This window comes from Erpetoichthys calabaricus, chromosome 9 (genome assembly GCF_900747795.2).
Source record: "Erpetoichthys calabaricus chromosome 9, fErpCal1.3, whole genome shotgun sequence".
NCBI classification, from domain to species: Eukaryota; Metazoa; Chordata; class Cladistia; order Polypteriformes; family Polypteridae; genus Erpetoichthys; species Erpetoichthys calabaricus.
The window spans coordinates 178,226,720-178,249,650 of record NC_041402.2 but is presented as its reverse complement, the minus strand read 5'-3'; positions in this window follow the sequence as shown (position 1 = coordinate 178,249,650).

Sequence of the window (22,931 nt, the reverse complement as noted above, 5' to 3'; positions counted from 1 at the left end):
CTAAGGACATCAACCTCTGAGCAAATGAATGCTAAACGTTCAGAGAAAGCGGATGAGAACTAGGAATGCTCAAGTCCTAATGTATTCACAGCATGTTATCGTGCAGTGTGCCGTTACTGGTGAATAATAATACCAAATAGAACAAATAATAATAGTAGTAAAGTCTGGAAATATATAGTCTTTAGAAAAAGCTTATGGGAAAGTAAAGATGTCATGGATGAATGTTGCAGGCTCCTTGTGATCTAGCACTCGAAACTGTTCATGAAATGCTTTGCTGATGATCAGATGGAAACGGCCGCATGTTGTTCTCGCCCTCTTCTGACGTCATTCTCTTCTCTTCTTCTGTCGCTCCTCATATTTATTATGAAATTTCCATGGGTGTTTCGTCAACACGTGATGATTACACACTCTGATTGGCTGGCTGGCTGTCAATACGATGAATGGATTTACTCAAACTCTTTCATCAGTCTGAGTATGTCCATTTTCCAAAGCAATGCAGTTTTTTGGTGTTTTACCAATCTCCTGTCTCAGGCTGTAAACTGGCTTAATAATTTCTAGTCCCACGACATCTCCTTCTGTTAGCAGGTTGTAAAGTAATCGGATACAACTTGAACCGTAGCATGTCTTCTTTACCCAAGCTGTAAACCAATTTAGTCCCTGTACCCTTCTCCTTCACAGGTGGTAAAAGCATCAATACTGAATTCCTGCTCAGATCAAACAAATGGTACTGTGATTCAGGAAAACAGATTGCCTTTGATATTCATGTGTTGTTTTGTCCTGAGCAAAATATAATTAAAGTATAGACCAAAATGTACAGAGTTTGCACACCACAACAGTCTCGAAGTGTAGAAACCAGGTGAGCATCATCTTAGAGGCTGTGCACCCCACCACCTCTTATGATTGAGGCTAAGAAATCCTGTAACACTCAACGACCAAGACTGAGGACCCTCAATGACTGAGGCTGGACAGCGTAATGGCCTTCAGTGACCAAGGCTTTCCAGATAGGGACTGACAATGTGCAACCAGCAAATGTCAAGGACTGGGGATGGGTTAACAAGAACCCTCAGGGCCTGAGATTGTAGAAGCCAGACATCAAATAAGGACCAACTCAAGGGCTGAGGTTATATCACCAGGAACTCTCAAGAACTGATGGCTGTGTGAACATGGACTCTCTTCGGAGCAAGTTGAGGGAGCCCAGTGACCCACAAAAGTGGACAATCCTATTTTTATTTTCCATCATGTGCTTTGTGCCTCATGCCATCAGTAACCACTCTTGTAGTTTGCACCATGCCAACGGTGCATTCAACCAAGCTTCTGCGCCCCAATAAATGTGAGGTTCAAAATCAAAAGAAGGAAGGGAAAGGAATAACTGTGGCACTTCGCAAACCCTGCATTGGGTTCTGAGGGCTGCTAGAGCTGCTTTTCTCACTGCAGTCTTCTTGGCAGCTGAGCTGCATAAATCACTGGCAAGAGTGCCAGGTATTAGGGAGGCAAAGTTGAGTGCTCCTCTTAGCAGTTAGCAGACTGGGAAAAAAAACACAAATTGTTGCAAAATATTAGCAGGAAAAAAGAAAAGCTGTGATTCAAGACCAGCAGTGGGTCCTTTGAAATCTCTTCTAACAGCGAGATCCACTTGAGGCTGTTATGGGTGCCACGTCTGGCTGTCTCAAGTGCAGAAGTCGTTAAAATATCAGAGTAATACTCACATCTGCATGCTGATGCTGAAAAACTTTACAGAGGGGGCCTCCATTTACCACACTGAAGGGGCCAAAATGAATCGTAAACTGGCTAACCATTCCCAGAGGACCCCTTCATATTAGAATCTCAAAGAGCACCACAAACCTGTCAGACATCCTGTGCATCACCTCTATGCTACTGGAATGAGAGGGTGCCACTAAAACCCAGCTGAGACCTCCAGATTGGACTCAAAGAGTTCATCTCATCGAGTACACCTGTCATGGCTGGAGGAAGCCTGCGCCTCCTCGGTTGTGGAGAATTCCCTAAAAACTACTAGACAATCGTGTGCCTGTTCTGTCACAGAAGACAAGCCATGAATATTTAAAACAATGGACCAGGAGAAAGTCCTAAACATTAGACAAGCTCGAAGTAAGAAATCTGTGGGAAACGTCTAAGTCAGGGGTGTCCAAACTTTTTTCACTGGGGTCCACATACAGAGAAATATACAAAGGGCTGGGCCACCCACTAGAGGTGAGGTATATTGCCTCACCTCCTGTGTATTAAGATAGCAAAATCAGTCAAATATAGGCAAATTATGCTTCATAATTGAATATGCTTAAAGAAAAAACAGCATCACAGATCTCCATTAATGGGTTTTCGTTTATTGTATTTCAAGGTGCTCTCATCACATTACAGTTTTAATGACCTCTTGGGCACAGCAGTGTGTCTATCTGTGGAGAGAGTGTCGACCTCGTCGAGAGGTTTACTTACCTCAGCAGTGACATTCATGTCTCTGGTGACTCTCCCTATGAAGTCAGTTGACGGATTTGGGAGAACATGGGGGGTCATGAGCAGTACCGCCGCTCCCTATACGCAGTGTACGCAGTCTGCATAGGGCACCAACTCCCAGGGGGGCACCATCCCAGCTGCTCAAAAAAATCGTTTTTATATATTCCATCCATCCATTTTCCAACCCGCTGAATCCGAACACAGGGTCACGGGGGCCACTGGAGCCAATCCCAGCCAACACAGGGCACAAGGCAGGAACCAATCCCAGGCAGGGTGCCAACCCACCGCAGGACACACACAAACACACCCACGGGCCAATTTAGAATCGCCAATCCACCTAACCTGCATGTCTTTGGACTGTGGGAGGAAACCGGAGCGCCCGGAGGAAACCCACGCAGACACGGGGAGAACATGCAAACTCCACGCAGGGAGGGCCCGGGAAGCGAACCCAGGTCCCCAGGTCTCCCAACTGCGAGGCAGCAGCGCTACCCACTGCGCCACCATGCCGCCCTCGTTTTTATATATTATAATAATAAATTAATATTAATAATATATATATACAAATAAACAAAAATATAAATGTATATATTGCATTTTACGGTGAACGCAGAGTAGGCTAAGCACACGTGATGACACGCGTGCCCTCACCTCTGTTACGGCTGCCTAACTAATATTTGGGGGAGGGGGCACAAAAGTAAATTTCTGCTTAGGGCACCCATTTGGCCAGCAGTGGCCCTGGTCATGAGGTCGCTGGCATGGGGGAGCATGGGGGAGCTTTCTTCAGGACAGGCCGCATGCCTGTTTCAATATGGCTGCTGAGCTGTGCTCTTCATTGTGTTGTCCTTTTCAGTTCATGCATCAGTTTGGTAAGAGAGAGAGAGAGTGTGAGGTAAGGAAGCAAATTTCTAGATTTTCTGTCCAACCCCTAGAGCCAATAGGACGTCATGGTACTTAAAGGCTTCTGGTACAAGCCAGTCCCAAACAGCCATACTTCAGACCAATGGGAGAATAGAACACCCTCACACTTGCCGCCAAAACCATATGTTAAGGTAAAGCTTGGCAGTTAGGCGGCCTGGCTTTCCTGCGGGGGGTCGACTGACAGACTTTAGCAGAGAAACACTTGCCAAACTGGTCTGAGGCACGTCCCCCAAATCCTGTCGTAAAATTCAAAGAGACTCAGTCCTGGTGGGGGGAAGGGGTTCTTAAACCATCAAACCATTGCTGTTATTATCAATAATGTAAAACTAATATGACATTGCTTTGCCTAAGTTACAGATAAAGACATACAAAATATTTATCAAGTTATATGCAAAATCTCACATCACAGCAGTTGCTGTTTTGGATTGACGTCATCATCTGAAGTCGAACAAATGTGGAATGGGAGACCAGCCCTGAGTTTCCATGTTGGACTTAAGGGGGTGTTCCAGCTGAAAATTCAGATTAAGAACTCTGTAATTCTGACTTCCCTCTTTAAATGGAATGCAACTAAAGGTCAGCCCCTTGCACTTCCTGGTTTATCCAAGTTTGTGGATTCAACCTAAAATTCAGGGAAATATCATCCATCCATCCATCTTCCAACCCGCTGAATCCGGACACAGGGTCACAGGGGTCTGCTGGAGCCAAAACTAGCCAACACAGGGCACAAGGCAGGAACCAATCCTGGGCAGGGCGCCAACCCACCGCAGGACACACACAAACACACCCACACACCAAGCACACACTAGGGCCAATTTAGAATCGCCAATCCACCTAACCTGCATGTCTTTGGACTGTGGGAGAAAACCCACGCAGACACGGGGAGAACATGCAAACTCCACGCAGGGAGGACCCGGGAAGCGAACCCAGGTTCCCAAGTCTCCCACTGCTCCATCGTGCCACCGGGAAATATCATTGTTTGCTAAAAGTCTCTCTGGCTAAGAGATGGCAACTTTTTCTCTTTTGTCTTGGCTGATTACGTGAACGTTTGGTTACGGATTTGCTTGCTCCTTTCCTTGAACTTGATTATTTCATGTCCTGGAATTTGTTTATTAGTTTCTTTGACTTCTAGTTATGCATGTAGGACCCTTAGTTTGGTATTCTGACTTAATCCCCCTGATTCTTATTCCTTAAATGAACTATTTCATGAAGCATCAGTACAAGCAAAGTAGGTGTCATGATTTAGGGCTCCCCAAGCATATAAATCCCCATATGATCCAAACACTCTTTCAAAATTGCCCACTAGAGGGGGATATCACCATCAAATCAGAATCAGAATCAGAATATCTTTATTGTCATTGTAACAAATTCAACGAAATTAGGTGCAGTCCCTGCTGTGTCAAAATATAAATAAATATAATTAAAAAAGGATAGGAAATGATAAGAAGAAATAAGGTAGGACACAAACATTCAACCTAAGACCTTATTGCACATGAACATTCTATTGCACAAGATGTCATCTATTGCACTGCTGCATTGGAGGTGATTAGGTGGCATTCAGTGGCCTAATAGCTACAGGGTAGAAACTGCTATTCCGTCTACTAGTCTTTGTTTTCATGCTCCTATATCTTTTGCCTGATGTCATGAGCGGGGTGTGAGGAGTCTTTTAAGATGTTTTCCGCTTTCCTGAGACAGAGAGAGCTGTGCAGTTCATCCAGAGAGGGTAAAGAACAGCCGATGATCTGCTGGGCAGTCTTTACGATCCGCTGAAGTGTTTTCCTCTGCGCTGTTGTGCTAAACCCCACACAGTGGCAGCAGCACAGGACACTCTCTATAGAGCAGCGATAGAAGGACACCAGCAGTTTTTTGGGGGATGTTATTTCTTCTGAGGACTCTCAGGAAATAAAGTCTCTGCTGAGCTTTCTTCGCCAGCTCTGCTGTGTTCACACCCCAGGACAGGTCTTCCATGATGTGGACTCCCAGGAGGCAGAAGTCTGACATGCTCTCCACACAGTCCCCTCTGATGTAGAGTGGTTTGATGTCCGTTTTCTTTTTCCTGAAGTCCACAACAAGATCCTTTGGTCTTATTTGTGTTCAGGAGCAGGTTGTTGTCAGTGCACCATGTTGTCAGCCGCTCCACTTCGTCCCTGTAGGCCATAGGTGTCGAACTCCAGTCCTCGAGGGCCGCAGTGGCTGCATGTTTTCATTGTAACCATCTTCTTCATTAGTGGCCATTTTTACTGCTAATTAAGTTCTTTTGCTTTAGTTTTAATTATCTCTTTTTCCTTAATTAGTAGCCAAACAATAATGAGACATCAAACAAGCCACCACATGATATCTGAAAATAAATAAAGGAGAAGGTCTCAGTAAGGTTGATCTCTCAGGTCACCAAAACATTTTGAAAATGTTCTTAGGAAAAACAGAAAAATCAACAGATTTGGAAAAGTCTGCTGTGGCAGAATGAGAGCAGCAACAAGCCATTGAATTAAATAATGGGCTTAATTAACAGCGAGAATCAGCTTCTCATTAAGAGACTGTTTGAAGTGAAATTAGTTGGAGTTTGAAATCCCAGTTTAGCTGGTCATCTGTTGGCTCGTTTCACATCTCATTTCTGTTTGGCTACCATTTAATGAATAAAGGAATCAATTCAGAGGGCTGAATCCTTAAAAACAGGGTTATTGAAATGAAAGGAAAAGGAGTTAATTAGCAGTGAAAACTACTCACTGATTAGGAAAAGGATTAGAATGAAAACCTGTAGCCACTGCGGCCCACCAGGACTGGAGTTCGACACCCCTGCTGTAGGCGGACTCATCCTCCCCACTGAATGATAAGGGCAAGCACTGAATCTTTATAAAATAAAAGTTTGATTTTTCACAATCACTATGGAGCTCTGTGGAGCACGAAGGCAAAATGGCATTGCCTGGACACACAAGGGAATCCAAGCAAAGTCCCAGTACAGAATCCAAAGACGTAATCAAAAGGAAAAGAACATTCATCCATCCATTTTCCAACCCGCTGAATCCGAACACAGGGTCACGGGGGTCAGCTGGAGCCAATCCCAGCCAACACAGGGTGCAAGGCAGGGAACCAATCCCGGGCAGGGCGCCAACCCACCGCAGAGGAAAAGAACAGAAAGTCAAATTACCTGTAAATCGCAAAAGGTACAAAAAAAAACCACAAATAAACTCACCGCTCCCCAGACACGTTCACAATGAACCTCTAGGAACTGCAGAAGCCCCTCTGGATTCACAGGTTGGAGTGCAGTTCCTGCAAGTGATTGGCAGGTGGGTCCACCTCTTGGGGGAACTTAGCACTGGCAGCTTATAGAGAAGATCAAAAACAAAGAATAATGAGCATAATCAACAAAAGCAACATTAACATAAATAAATGCCACAAAAAAAAGAAATTATTTATAGAGCACATTTAAAACAAAATCAGTAATGCTGTAGCCAAAGTGCTTTACGATAAAATGTACAATAAACATAAAGAAAATAAATAGAATAAAATGCAATAAAAAAAGAAACAAGACTTCAAACTTCTAGTTGAAACAGGACAGTCAGACCCTCAGAGTTAAAAAAAGGACAGAAAACATGCATTATATATGTTAGTTGATCCACAGCCTTGGACTGTTACGTTTCATCCAGACTTAATTTCCTTGCTTCAGATAATTTTCTAGTTTATTGTTGTTTTTTCTATTTTTGAATTGTTATTTTTGCATATTTTTGATTATGATTTAATGTTTATGTACTGCCTCTTGAAATGCTCCATGTGCTTTGTGGGTGGAGCCCCTGGGAGGCGGGGCCACCTTGGCATCACTGCTGCCCGGGATCAGCCTCAGGCTTTATAGTGAGGTAGAGAGAGAATCTCAGCAGTTCTCCTGAATGAAATTGGGAAATGAAGATCACAAGAGAAAATGGCAAGACAATCGAAGTCAAAACAAGAATATCATAAGAAAAAAATATTTATTTTTCCTTATATGACATAGAGCTTTTATTTTAAGTTGGACCAACAGGGCAAACACGTGTGCAAAAATTTCACGAAAATTGATTCAGTCCTTTTTGTGTGATTAGCAATCAAACAGACATCCCAACAGCTTACGATTTGATTTACTGTATATAAATATTTCTGCCTCGTCCTGTACTACATATGCTCATCTCTCTTTCTTTCTTTCTTTTTTTGTTTCAAAGGCAGATTTGCATCCTAACAAGCAGCCCCAGCTTCTTCAATTCAAAACGCTCGGGGCTATCGACTCAGTGCTTTGTTTCTCGTGACACCTTGAAATCCCTTCACCACAAAGCCCTTGTTGACCAGAGGATTTCACAAAGTGGGGGGGCTAGTCTTCGGTTTCCCCTCCCATTTCCCTACACATGCAGAGAGATGAACTTATGTGGTCACCCGAGTGACCTCACAGGTGGCACAATGGTAGTGCTTCTGCTTTGCAGTAAGGAGACTGTGGAAGATTGTGGGTTCGCTTCCTGGTTCCTCCCTGTGTGGATAGCGCTTTAAGTACTGAGAAAAGCGCTATATAAATGTAATGAATTATTATTATTATTAAGGAAGGTTGACAGCTCTGGAATATTTTGGGGTGCCAACACAGCTCTCTACATTGTAAGAAAATACCAAAAAAAAAGGCAATTACTGTGTTCTGTGGTGGCTTCTGATTAATTAAAGTCTGCTGATGGGTCGTCACACTCAGAGATCGTTTGGTCAGGTCATCTTAGGGGTCGATGACTCCTCGTTTTTTCTGTGGGGGGGGGGGGGGGTCGTCCTTTTGGATCTCCGGGACCAGAAGGGGTGGGGTCAGTTGTCCTCACTAGGTGGTATCTCAAGACTATGGAGGAACAAAATGACAAGACAGTTAGAGACAGTAGCCCCTCTCGGCCCAGGGTGGTATCACATACCTTGTGATCCTCAGACGCGCATCCATGGCATGTTCTTTTAATAATTTTTATCTCTTTCCATATTTTTTTTCCTTCCAATTTAGACCTGTCTTTGCACTTCAAAAGGTTGCAGACAGACTTGAACCCAAGTCCTGATCCTTTTGTGCTCCCTATTGTGACATGTTTACTCTGCCTGCTAGGCTGTGGCATCACAAGGGTTGGCATCACCCAGTGTGGTAACCAAGGCCAGATTAAACCACCCACATACCCCTGGGTGCCTTGATGAATGGCGCTCCTTAACAGAGACTGGATTATATGTGGACACACATAAAATCCTGCCATTAGACTTGATTGTTTCGTCACACATAGGGCCATCTTAACAGCATTATAGACCACTGGGCAAAGCAGTGCACTGGAGCCCCCACCTACACAACCACTCAGCAAGTCACAACATACATAGATTAGCATGGAGCCCCTATGCTCATGGGACCCCCGGGCAACTGCCCAGCATGCCCATGCGTTAAGACGACTCTGATCACACATCCCCCTTCAGAGCGGGGGACTTTACGGGGTTCGGAGGGTGGGATGGGTGTATGGTCTCCCTTGGTGATTTCACTCCAAAACACTGCACAGACATTTTATACACAGTCATTTGGGTGTCACCCCCTCTAATGGTGTCCGAAGTCCCCAGGGTGACATCACTGATCCTGTGTATGGGTGATAAACAGCAGAGGTCACTCGGTCGCTGTTTCAACCAGCAGATGCTGTGAATCTCTGGAATCTTCCCAAAGTTTATCAGATGCAGGGAACTTTAAAAATCCTTCAACAGCCGCAAACCATTCTTTATGCGTCAAGCTTTTAAAACGCAATAAAGCACTGAAGCATTTCTGAGAATCAAATGGCAAGTCTCACTTCTTCTCCTGCTCTCAGAGGGTGCCATCCCTGTCATGTTTGCTAAATGTTCTTCTTTCTTTCAAATAAATTTACCAGAGCAGTTGGGACCTTTCTGAAAGCATCCCTGCTGGGAGCCGCTGGGCTGTGTATCTACTGCCTGTGGAGCCTTCCGGCGAAAACGATAAGCATCACAAGTACCCTCACAGCCTGGGAAATGTGTGATTCTCTGAACGTTGAGATGCCTGCGCTGGTGGGAGGGGGCAGGTAGCTTCATTGCAAAAGTTAAGCTGGATATTAACAGAAATAAAGCAACAGGCACTGCACTGAGCACTGCCGGCTTATCCCAGGATGCATTTCTTTGATTTTATGCTTCTTGGATTGACTCCGCCCATTTATTATCCAAAAAAACTAAAGCAGGTTTGAGAATGTTATGTTGTGTTTTGCTTTTGGTGGATAGAAGAGGCTCACCCCAAATCCCCTAACTGCCAATTCCCCCAACTGCTACCTGCAGGCTTTGGCCTAGACAGGCCAATAAATGGAGACCTGGACACAAGCAGGTTTGAGATGCAGCATTTTGTTATGTGTAGAGTTCAACAATCGTCTTCAAATGTTGGATTATTTCAGTGCTATTGATCATATATTTAATTATATTACATTACATGCTGTTACTTTTTTAACAGAAATAAAGTCACAGGCACTGCACTGAGCATTGTCAGCTATTCCCAGGATGCATTTCTTTCTTGACTTTATGCTGTTTGGATGGACTCCGCCCATTTATAGTCCCATAAAACTAAAGCAGGTTTGAGAATGTCATGTTGTATTTGTAATCCCCCACCTGCTACCTGCAGGCTTTGGCCTAGACAGGCCAATAAATGGAGAGCTGGACACAAGCAGGTTTGAGATGCAGTGTTTTGTTATGTGTAGATATCTAAAGTCTTTTTCAAATATTGGATTATTTCAGTGCAATTGATCTTATATTTAATTATATTAGACTGCACCCTGTTCCCTTTTTAACAGAAATAAAGTGACAGGCACTGCACTGAGCACTGTCAGCTATTCCCAGGATGCATTTCTTTCTTGACTTTATGCAGTTTGGATGGACTCCACCCATTTATAGTCCCATGAAACTAAAACAGGTTTGAGAATGTCATGTTGTGTTTTGTTTCATTGTGGACAGAAGAGGCTCATCCCAAATCCCCCAGCTGCTAACTACAGGCTTTGGCCTACACAGGCCAATAAATGGAGAGCTGGACACAATCAGGTCTGAGAATTTTATGTTGTGTTTTCTTACTTGTTGATATCTATAGTCTTTTTCAAATGCTGGGTTATTTCTGTGTGATTGATCATAAATTTAATTACGTTAGACTGCACGCTGTTAACTTTTCAACAGAAATAAAGTGACAGGCACTGCACTGAGTACTGTCAGCTTTTCCCAGAACGCATTTCTTTCTTGACTTTATGCTCCTTGGATTGACTCCGCCCATTTATAGTCCCATGAAACTAAAGCTGGTTTGAGAATGTTAGGTTGTGTTTTGTTTTGTTTTATGTCGATAGAAGAGGCTCACCCCAAATCCCCTAACTGCTAATTCTCCCAACTACTACCTGCAAGCTTTGGTCTAGACAGGCCAATAAATGGAGAGTTGGACACAAGCAGGTTTGAGATGCAATGTTTTGTTATGTGTAGATTTCAACTGTCTTCTTCAAATGTTGGATTATTTCAGTGCCATTGACCATATATTTAATTATATTACATTACATGCTATTACTTTTTTAACAGAAATAAAGTGACAGGCACTGTACTGAGCACTGTTAGTTTTTCCCAGGATGCAATTCTTTCTTAACTTTATGCTGCTGGGATTGACTCCGCCCATTTATAGTCCAATTAAACTAAAGCAGCTTTGAGAATGTTAGGTTGTGTTTTGTTTTTTTGTCAATAGAAGAGGCTCGCCCCAAATCCCCCACCTGCTACCTGCAGGCTTTGGCCTAGACAGGCCAATAAATGGAGAGCTGGACACAAGCAGGTTTGAGATGCAGTGTTTTGTTATGTGTAGATATCTAAAGTCTTTTTCAAATATTGGATTATTTCAGTGCGATTGATCTTATATTTAATTATATTAGACTGCACCATGTTCCCTTTTTAACAGAAATAAAGTGACAGGCACTGCACTGAGCACTGTCAGCTTTTCCCAGGATGCAATTCTTTCTTAACTTTATGCTGCTAGGATTGACTCCACCCATTTATAGTCCCATGAAACTAAAACAGGTTTGAGAATGTCATGTTGTGTTTTGTTTTGTTTGTGGACAGAAGAGGCTCATCCCAAATACCCCAACTGCTACCTGCAGGCTTTGGCCTAGACAGGCCAATAAATGAAGAGCTGGACACTAGTAGGCTTGAGAATGTTGTGTTGTGTTGCGGTATTTGTGGATTACTATGCACTCTTTCATGGGTTGGACTATTCCTGTGTGAGTGATTATATGTCTAATTATTTTAAAATGCCTGCTCTTTCCATATTGATTTGAAGTGTATTTTTATATGCTTTGTAAATTGACTTGTGATGGTTTATATCAGGGGTCCCCAACTCAAGTCCTGGAGGGCCTCAGTGGCTGCAGGTTTTCATTCTCACCCTTTTCTTAATAAGTGACCTGTTTTTGCTGCTAATTAACTTCTTTTGAATTCATTTTAATTGACTTGCTTTTGAAGACTCAGACCCAATAATTGTTTCTTTTTCTTTAATTAGCAGCCAAACAATAATGAGATACAAACATGACCAGCAAACTGTGATCATCATACAATATATGAAAATAAAGAAAGGTGAAGGTCTCAGGATTTTTAAAAGGCACTGATGAAGTTGATCAGGCAGAATTGTTTCGACTAAACGGTGAATGACATACTCGAGGACACCACAGAAATGAAGGGGAAGTGCAGTTAGAACTGAAGGCAGGAAGCCCTTCTTCAGTCCAGGCGATATAAATACAAGATGGGAGATGCTGCCATATAGGAAGCAACTTCTGAAAGGATTCAGGAGGTTTATGTTGACACAGCATTGTCATCAACTAAGCAATATACAAAAGCAACTGAAAAGGCAAGTAAAATTTTGGGTTATATCGAAAGAAAAGTCAAGGGACATTCTGCTCAAAGTGTAAAACGCACTTGTGAGACCACATCTGGAGTCTTGTGGAGTGTAGTGGTCACCACAGTACAATAAAGACATGATAGCACTTGAAGCTGTGCAAAGGAGAGCAACCAAGTGCATCCCAGGACTTGAGGACATGTCACACTGTAACAGATTCTGAGAATTAAACCTGTTTAGTCTCGAGCAGAGGAGACTGTGTGGGGACCAAATCCAGGCTTTTAAAATCCTCAAAGGCACTGATAAAGTAGATCCAGCAACAAATAGTGAATCACATACTCAAGGATGACCATGGAAATTCAAAGTTCCTTTAGGGCTGAAGTCAGGAAGCACTTCTTGATACAAAGAGTTGTGGGACTTGGGAACAATCCACCAAAACGTGAAGCAGAAACCTTGACAATCTTTTAAGAAGAATCCGGATGAGATATTGGGACAGCTTGGCTATGAGCTACACAAACGGGCTTGATGGACTGAATGGTCTCCTCTCCTTTGTCAACTTTCCTATGTTCTTTCTGGAAACTTCATGAGGATGGTTCGGTACAAAAACTGGTTCCCCTATGGCACAGGTGTCGAACTTCGGGACTGGAGAGCCATTGTGGCTGCAGGTTTTCATTCTGACCCTTTTCCTAATCAGTGACCAGTTTTCACAGCTAATTAACTTCTTTTCTCTTCATTTTAATAGCCTTGTTTTTAAGGATTCTGAATTGATTCTTTTCTTCATTAAATGACAGACAAACAGAAATAAGACATGAAACGAGCCAACAGATAACCAGCTAAACTGGGACTTCAAATTCCAGCCAATTTCACTCCAGTCAGCTCCTTATTGAGAAGCCGATTCTTGCTGTTAATTAAACCCGTTACTTAAATCCACAGCTTGTTGCTGCTCTCATTCTGCTACAGCAGACATTTCCAAAACTGTTGATTTTCTGTTTTTTCTAAGAACACCATCATGATGTTTTGGGTACCTCGGAGACCCTCACCTTTCTTTATCTTCAGATAATGTGGTCAGCTGGTCATGCGGCAGCTTGTTTTTTGTCCCATTATTGTTTGGCTGTTAATTAAGGAAAAAGTAAGAACTAAGAGGTCTGAGTCAAGTTAACTAAAACAAAGGCAAAAGAAGTTAATTAGCAGCAAAAACTGGTCACTAATGAAGAAGATGGTTAGAATGAAAACCTGCAGCCATTGCCGCCCTCCAGGACTGGAGTAGGACACCCCTGCCCTATGGCATCGAACTGGAAAAACACTTTGGCAACTTTACCTTTCAGAGTTTAGGCTCATGTCACTACTGCGAGTGTTCTATTTCCTTGTAGTTTCTCTATTTATGTGAATTTTACCGAAGGGGCTCTGAAAACTGACATTTATAAGAGCGCTTGTGATTCCGATTGACTCTTGCTGCGCAGGCGTATTCGTGTCATTCAGACACATGTTCCAGCTGCTCAAAGCGCTTGTCTAATAACGGAGTCTGCCGGTGAGGTTTGTACAAATCGCTCTGATAGCTCGTTATGTGCCCAAAGCCTTCTTTAATGCGTCTGCATGTTCGTCTGATTTAACGGACGCATTTGAGTTCTGCTTTCTGTGTTTTGCGTGCGTGTCATGATCAATCAGCCCGATAAAAACTCATCAACTTTCACTTTACAAAAACACCTTTAGCAGAATAGACCTATTGCAGGGCGCTTTACAAAGCAAAGGGTAATAAAATGCAAAGAAGCGAGACAAAATGAACGACGAGATCGTTGTAATAAATAAAATAAGCAGCAGAAAGCGCCTACACAAATAAAATATGAGAGTAAGTTCAGAAACCAAGTTAATAAGCAGCGCAGGGGTTAGCGTGTGCAGATTTTACTGCCGGCGCCTGCGAGGAAGCAGAGCAAAAGCCATGAAAAACGTAACAATAAATAAATCAATAAATATATAAATAAACCACGGTCGGAGATTAAAACTGTCACCTGGGGAGACTGTCCACTCCAAAAGATGCACTATATGACTGGAATAAGTCTTGGATAAAGAGAACTTTTTGAAAATTGTTTTAAGGCCACAGTTAATAATAATAATAATAATAATAATAATAATAATAATAATAATAATAATAATAATAATAATAATAATAATAATTAATAATAACGACTGCGCGGCACGGTGATACAGCTGTTGCGCTCCTTCCTCTCAGTCCAGGATTTATTTCCCGTGTGCTCCCTGAATGGAGTTTGCATGTGGATTCTCGAAAGTCCGGTAAGTTTTCTTCCACAGTCCAAAGACATGTAACTTAATTGGACTGGCGATGCCAAGTCGTCCCCTTGATGTGTGTGCAGGTATGTGTGTGTGCATGTGTGTGTGCGTGCGTGTGTGTGTGTGTGTGTGTGTGTGTGTGTGTGTGTGTGTGTGTGTGTGTGTATTCGACCTGCGAAGGTATAGCATCCCATCCATGGGTTGTTCCAGACTCTGCTCGTTGCTTATTGGAAAGGCAGCAGCTGCCTTCTGACCTGGTTAACCAATTTAAAGAATGGAAGGATCAATGAATCCTAGAATCCGTCCTACCCTAAGCAATCTCAATCAACAGATTAGTTTACTTTTTCAGATTTCATTTGAGAGAGATTATTTCAACATTCAAGAAGAAATATTGGAGTGCCAGCTGGGCCACCCAGTATACAGGGCTCTCTTACCAGCATCATAGACCACCAGGCAAAGCAGTGCACTGGGGCCTTATTTTGATAGCAATACAGAAACATACATAGTTATCAGAAACATTGTGGGTCCCTATGCTTCTGGGGCCCCCAGCCAGTGTTCATTGTGCCTAAAGAAACTGAAAATAACAAGTGCTTCATAGTGCTGTAGAATAACAAAGCAAATCTGCAGCCTTTGGCTTAACATTTACAGGCCCTGCATGGTCCAGTTTTAGGGTAAATCCTGGTTCTTCAATGGCACTTGATGGTTCTTTACTAGGTGGTATAGTTTCTCATAGAACTATTGCTTGACAAAGCACCATTTCACTCTGTGATGGGTTCTTTGCATATGAAGTTCTTTCTTTGTGCTGTGATAAACAACCTTATTTGCAGAAAAAAATGAAATCTTTAATGTACAGTAAGCTATAGCAGGATACAAGCAGATAAATAAAACCTAGACTTGGCCTGAGTGATTGTATGCTGCAAGAGCCCCTTTTAAATCAGGACCCATTGGTATTTCATAAATTTGTTACCATCTGGTTATTTACTGTACAGAGTCTGTTACAGATCCAAATAAATAAATGGTTCTTTCTTGAACCTTCTTATGGGTGGGTTTTTGGGGTCTGGTTCCCCTATGGCATCACTCTGAAGGACTGCTCTGGCACCTTTATTTTTAAGAGTGTAGGAGCATCCGAAGCACGAGTGACCGCTCACCTGAATGAGACGCCAACAGCAGGGAGAGCACCTGGAGTGGAAGAGGTGGGGCCAGTTGACCTCCTCTGAGCTGTGGGTGACAGAAGAGATAACAGGGTCAGTAATCGTACCCCCTGCTGTCCCAAGGTGGTAGTGCTTACCTCAGATGAGTCCGGAAGGTGACCCTCTGACGTACATGTGTGACACTATATATATATATATATATATATATATATATATATATAGTTGGGGCACCAACTAGCTCACCCCATTTAATTGAATAAAAAAAATCTGAAAGGGCCCAAACATTAAACTTAAACAATCGGCCTAAGGATATCAGAGCTTTGTCCCTCATATAAATATATGTGTATGTATGTATGCATATATAGTTGGGGTACCAACTGGGTCACCCCGTTTAATTAAATGAAAAAGAGATGATAACAGCCCCCTTTATATACCTTTGGGATTGGAAGGGGTGGGATTAGTTGACTTTCTCTGAGCTGTGTGTGACAAGATAAGAGAGATAAGAGAGTCCCAAGGTGGTGGTAAAGAGTGTCCCTCTGACATGCATGTGTGACACTATATATATATATATATATATATATATATATATATATATATATATATATATATATATACAGTATATATATATATATATATATATATATATATATATATACACATACATATCTATGTATTGTAACAGATAGCCCAGCCACAGACAGACACGATACCAGTGTCCAAACCACACAAGTTTATTTACAATAATATTTACAGTTTGGTTCCACCCATGCACACACTATTCCTAAGTCCTTTCTCTCTTCGGCTGCATTCACTCTTCTCTCACAAGCTCCGTCTTCCTCCTCCCAACTCCGGCTCATCAAAGGGAGTGAGGTGGCCACTTTAATCACGCCCTGGATGTGCTCCAGGTGCTCGGTGATGGTCTTCTGGCAGCACTTCCTGGTGTGGCGGAAGTGCTGTCCTCCAGGGCTCATGAACCATCCAGGCAGCCACTTGGTTGGGCCACGAATCCCCACAGGGTTGATCTTCCCAGCTCCATATCCATGGCCCTTGATGGAAATCAGTGGGGGCTGCCCTGTTGTGCCCAGGGGAGATATTGCCCCTTTCCCGGTCCTTCCCTGATCCAGGTGTCCCGGTGGGGCAAGGTCCCTGGTCGTCTGCCACAGTATATATAGTTGGGGTACCAACTATTTCACCCCATTTAATTGAATAAAAAAAGTCTGAAAGGGCCCAAACATTAAACTTAAACAATCGGCCTAAGGATATCAGAGTTTTCTCCCTCTCTTTCATCACGTCTGAATGAGAAACCATCTTCTGATAACATCCCTCTTTATGTACTGTTGGGAGACTGGAAGGGGCAAAGCCTTCTCAGGGCATGCCTAGGTGACCCATTTGGATGACTGTTAAATGCTACAGAGAAAAGGGAAGATAATGTTAGAGTCAGCACCCCTTCTCATGCAAGGGTGATACTGCTTACCTCCTATCTATCTATCTATCTATCTATCTATCTATCTATCTATCTATCTATCTATCTATCTATCTATCTATCTATCTATCTATCTATCTATCTATCTATCTATCTATCTATCTATCAACATTAATTTGCAAAGCTGCCATGGAAGAGCATCGTCTGTGTATGTGAGCACTGAGAAGCCCAAAGAACCAACTTCGTTAATCCTTCAGAGAATTAAAAGTTTTTTTTTTCTTTTGTCAGGCAATAGAGCTATAATCAACAGTACAAACTTGTAAATGTAAAATGCCATTGTGGAACAATTATTTATAAGAGTGCTGGATGTTTTGTTTTTTGTTTTTCCACACCATTCTGACTAAACCTGTACACAAAAATCCTGATTAGCAGATACGGAAGTACTCAAACCAGACCGTCTTCCACCAACAGTTGAAATCCTTGAGTTCCCATTTTTTCCCCCATTCTGGAGTTTGATGTGAGCATTAACTGAAGCTCCTGACCTGTATCAGTTAGCTTTTAGGCCTGGCACTGCAGCCACCTGATTGGCTGATCAGATAATTGCCTGGATAAGCAGGTGTTCTTAATCATTTGGTCACTGAGTGCATACTGTACAGTATATGTACACGCAGAGAATATCTGTGTATATAGTACTGTTCTTTTTACACATCTGACAGATGCTGCTGTCAACAAAAATACAGTAATAACTTTATGCAAATTTAGAATTCTGCACCACTGTGAGTTTACAGCAATGAAACAATTATTCATAAAATAGCCTTGCACATTGAAACAATTAATTATTTCAGACAGCTGAAATACTGTGAAATAATGTGTTTAACTATGTATTATATTTATTGCAATTATTAATTGTATTACAGTTTTTTTAAACTGTACAAATATATAGTCACTTTAATGTATTTCTACTGGATTTTTTTTTAACAGTGCATTTGAAGTCGGCACATTTTTAGACAAGAATCCCTCGTTGTGGCCTGAGACACGGGACGTGCAGGAGGGGGTTGACGGCGCCTGTTCTCGCCCTGCTTCTTTTACTGTTAGGGAAGCCATTTTTGTGTACTGTTGTCAGTGGGGTCGCGTCCCGCGTTTCTAGGGCCGTGGTCTTCGGGGTTATGACCTCGAAATAATCAGCAGTCGGGATAAAAGGTCAGCCTTTTGGCTTGCGCCTTGTCTGTTCTGCAGAACCGTCTAAATCTTTTTACATTCTCTTTATGATATCTTTTCTTCTTCATGTCTTGCCTGGTTATTGATTGCAAGTTTGTTTACCTCTCGTCTGGGTTTTAGTTGCGTCGTTTTATTTTTATTTTTGCCTTTTGCAGACATCTCCCGATTTAACTCCAGAGACTAGTTAATCTGTTTTTCTGCCGAGTCAGGACATACGATCGGATCCAAAATGAGTGACCCCGAGAGAAGGCGTATATTCCAGGAACGTGCAAGGTATCCAGGGGGATATGAAACCCCTAAAGATACAAGTAGAGAGTTGTAGGCACCTTGTGGAGCAAATGGCGGGGGCGGTGAATCAGTTAAAGCTCGCGATCAATGCCTCGTAAAATCCGGCTCCTGTCTCTGCTCCTGCTCCAGGTTGCAGCCACTATCTTGTGCCTCAGATTGCGCATCCGATTCGTTTTACGGGACAGCCTAATAAGTGTCGGGGTTTCCTAAATCAATGTCGCATGTTTTTTTTTTTTTTTTTTGTAATATCTCTGATGGATTAAAATAAAAAAAAAAACTATTGAATGGATTTCTGTAATGTAGGGCACTAGTAACCAACACTGCACTTCCTTGGTTTTTGTTTATGCAGTAATTTCGGAAAATGTTCGATATACCGGACTGTTCGGAAATAGCGGCTAATAGATGATTAGCTTGTCCTCAGGATCAGGATTCAAAACCCGAATATATTGTGGGGTTCATATTGTTACTATTTAGGCACGTTGGGATGACATGGCATTAATCCTGGTGTTTAAACGAGGATGAAGCATTGACATAAAGGATGACTTTGCCAGCCCTGATCTCGGTAACGCATTCGATGGTAGCCCAAAATATGGGTGCACGTCTATCAGAGAGAAAGTTGGAACAGAGAGAGATTCCCAGCTTTAGATCAAGTGAATCCAAGACCGCTCTAGAGCGTATGGATTTTGGCAAATAGCAATAGGTGTTCGTATAAGCGGCAGCGCCGATTAAGAGGAAAAACTCCGCTTTTACTGTGGAGAAGCGGGACACATGGCGGCTAACTGCCAGGAAACTAAAACACCCACTCTGTGCCTGGTGTGGTAGGGTGGGACCTTGAAGTCAAGCCTTGTACGGCTAATAGTATTGTCACAGATGCTCTGACGGATTCCGGAATTTTTTGAGCTCCTCCATGATTGAGCGTTTCCATATCACTCCAGTGCATCTTCAATATAAACCTCGAGTTCTTTCAGTGAATGGTCGGTCCATTGGTCCTGGACTCTCAGTCAAGATATTAATCTTTAAAGAAGAAACATTATCCCTTTTTTGTTATTCAGTCTCCTTTGCCTCAAATAATCCTCCGATACCCCTGGTTACACCAGCGCGATCCCGTTCTTAACTTGAAGTCCAAAGATGTCATACATAGATCTCGTGCTGAGTTCAAAATTGCTCGAGGACTGTCCCGAATCCAGTCTTTTGTAATATGATCTCAATATTCTGAGTATGCTGATGTGCTTAATAAACAACAAGTCCTAATGTTACCTCCCCACATCGGGACTAGAATTGCGCTATTGACTTAATGCCAGGGGGGCCCAATTCCCAAAGGGAATGTTAATGCCTTGTCACATCCTGATCAGGATGCTATGAAACAATATGTCACGGAAAAATTTGCAGAATGGTTTTATAACCCTGTCCGATAGTCTAGTAACGTTTGGCTTCGTTTTTGAGAAAGACGGGGGTCTTTGACCTTGCACTGGTTTCAGACAACTAAGTAGAATGACCCTCAAAAGAAATGACCCCATTTATATCCTCAATTCTGAATCAAGTTACCGGCTTTACAGTTTTTATGGAATTAAATTTAAGAAGTGCATATAATCTTAGTCTGCGGTGGATTGGCACCCTGCCCTGGATTGGTTCCTGCCTTGTGCCCTGTGTTGGCTGGGATTGGCTCCAGCAGACCCCCGTGACCCTGTGTTCGGATTCAGTGGGTTGGAAAATGGATGGATGGATTTTGAATCAAGTTACCGGCTTTACAGTTTTTATGGAATTAAATTTAAGAAGTGCATATAATCTTAGTCTGCGGTGGGTTGGCACCCTGCCCTGGATTGGTTCCTGCCTTGTGCCCTGTGTTGGCTGGGATTGGCTCCAGCAGACCCCCGTGACCCTGTGTTCGGATTCAGTGGGTTGGAAAATGGATGGATGGATTTTGAATCAAGTTACCGGCTTTACAGTTTTTATGGAATTAAATTTAAGAAGTGCATATAATCTTAGTCTGCGGTGGGTTGGCACCCTGCCCTGGATTGGTTCCTGCCTTGTGCCCTGTGTTGGCTGGGATTGGCTCCAGCAGACCCCCGTGACCCTGTGTTCGGATTCAGCGGGTTGGAAAATGGATGGATGGATAGATATAATCTTAGTTTAATTTGGGAAGGGGACGAAGGGGAAAACTGCCTTTAATACCACGAGTGAACATAACGAATACAGAGTAATACCATACAGATTAGCTAACTCTCCGGCTGTTTTCCAGTGCTTTGTCAGCGATATTTTCAGAGATTTATTGAGGAAGTGTGTATTAAGAAATTTTGATTTTTTTTCTGTTGACTTAATTACGCATGTTAAGGAAGTCCTCCACCACCTTCATGAAAATAACCTGTTTGTAAAAACATAGAAATGTGAGTTTCACCAGGAAAAGATTTTGTCCTTGGGGTGTGAACTTTCTGCAGACTGGTTTAGCCATGGATGATACTAAAACCACTGGTATTGTGGACTGGGGGCCTCAAAGCAAAAAGGAACCAACGCTCACCAGCCTCGATGGTCTTTATTCTTCAGCCGATTCCATTTCACAATAACGTATCACCCAGACAATTAAAAAACGGAAAGGCAGGCGCCCTTTCTCATATACACGATGACCCCCTCACCTATTCTTAATTCAGGAAAAAATGATAGGCATGCTTCATGTACCAAATGTGGAAGATATTTGGAATCAAGTTTTTCATATTCAAGGGCAGGCAAACACCACTAAATTTAAAAGACAGGAAGCTTTTTGTCCCTACCAATTTGTGAAATCAAGTAGAACATTAGAACAATCTGGACGAGGACAGGCCATTCAGCCCAACAAAGCTCACCATTCCTGTCCACTTAATTCTTCTAAAGTAACATCAAGTTGAGTTTTGAAGGTCCCTAATGTCCTACTGTCTACCACACTACTTGGTCACTTATTCCAAGTGTCTATCGTTGTTTGTGCAAAGAAAATCTTCCTACTGTTTGTGAGAAATTTACGCTTAATAAATTTCCCTTGGTGTCCCCATGTTCTCGATGAATTCATTTTCAACTCACCATTTCAATCCACTGGACTCATTCCGTTCATCATTTTAAACTCTTCAGTCAGGTCTCCTCTTCATCTCCTGAAAAGGATCAAGTCTTTGAGTTCTTCCCTCATAACTCATCCTCTGTAGCCCCTCAGTCACTCTTCTCTGGACCTTTTCTAGTGTTGCTGTGTCCTGAGTACTAGATTTGTGCTATCTATCGCCAATATTTGGACACCTGGTGGGGTGACCCAAATGATGTATTTATTAAAAACAGCATTTTTGGTGGAGGGGCTGGACAACAGATGTCACAAAATAAGTAGCCCCTTGTGAAACTTGTTGTCGGACTAAGAAAATCACTGGGTTTGCTGCAGCCTCTGTCTGTGCCATCACGTGCCTTAGAGTGCACTTCCATTGACTTTGTCACAGATCTGCCTCCTGTAAGTGCTGTGGTGGACCTTTGCCCGGCCGGGAAGCCATAATGTAGGGACAACATGAGAAGAGGCCTAACCCGGCATGGATGGGGCTGGATTATTATCCCACTCAACAGGAAAGATTAGAAGACGGATTGGGGAGGATGTTTATCAAAAGTGGCTCCTCACCCCAGTATGGTAGATGGGCAGTATGGACACCCACAGGGATCCTGGGATTCCTAGTCCTGAGGTACAACCCTGTCAGGATCCTTGGGTGCCACCAGAGGGCACTGCAGGAAGATGGACTCCCTGTTTTGGGGACTGCCATTTGACCTGAAAGTGCTTCCATTATACTATGCCCTGGCACCAGAAGTGTCTCAGGATCCATCATAATTAGAAGCCGTCCAGCCTTCTCCAGTTGAGTCCAAGTCGGGAGGCGGAAGGCAAAACTCACCTGGAGGAGGAAAACAAGTGTTGTGAATTGAATGTTGTGGTGTGTATTTGCACCCAGGACTATCCTGAAGAGGTTGTGTCAGGAGTTTTGGGGCTCAGTGGCGCTCCCTGTCTTTGACACTCTCTTCATGGCCTAGTCCACTATTCTGGTTATATAGTCAATATATTTTCTAAAAGCACTCACGTTATTTCTCCAAAGGGGCTACCATGAGTCCATTTACCAACAAACGTCATTTTACAATGAGTAGTGTGTCTGCATGGGTCCCCATCTTCTATTGTGTCAGACAGGGGTCCGCAATTTATTTCCAAATTTTGGAAAATGTTTTGTGAAAGGTACATTTAACATATGGGTATCATCCAGAAGTGAATGTCCAAAACAAAAGAATAAACCAAGACCTAGAGAAATATATGAGCTGTACTGTAAATTCAAACTGGGATGATTGGCTTAATATGTTG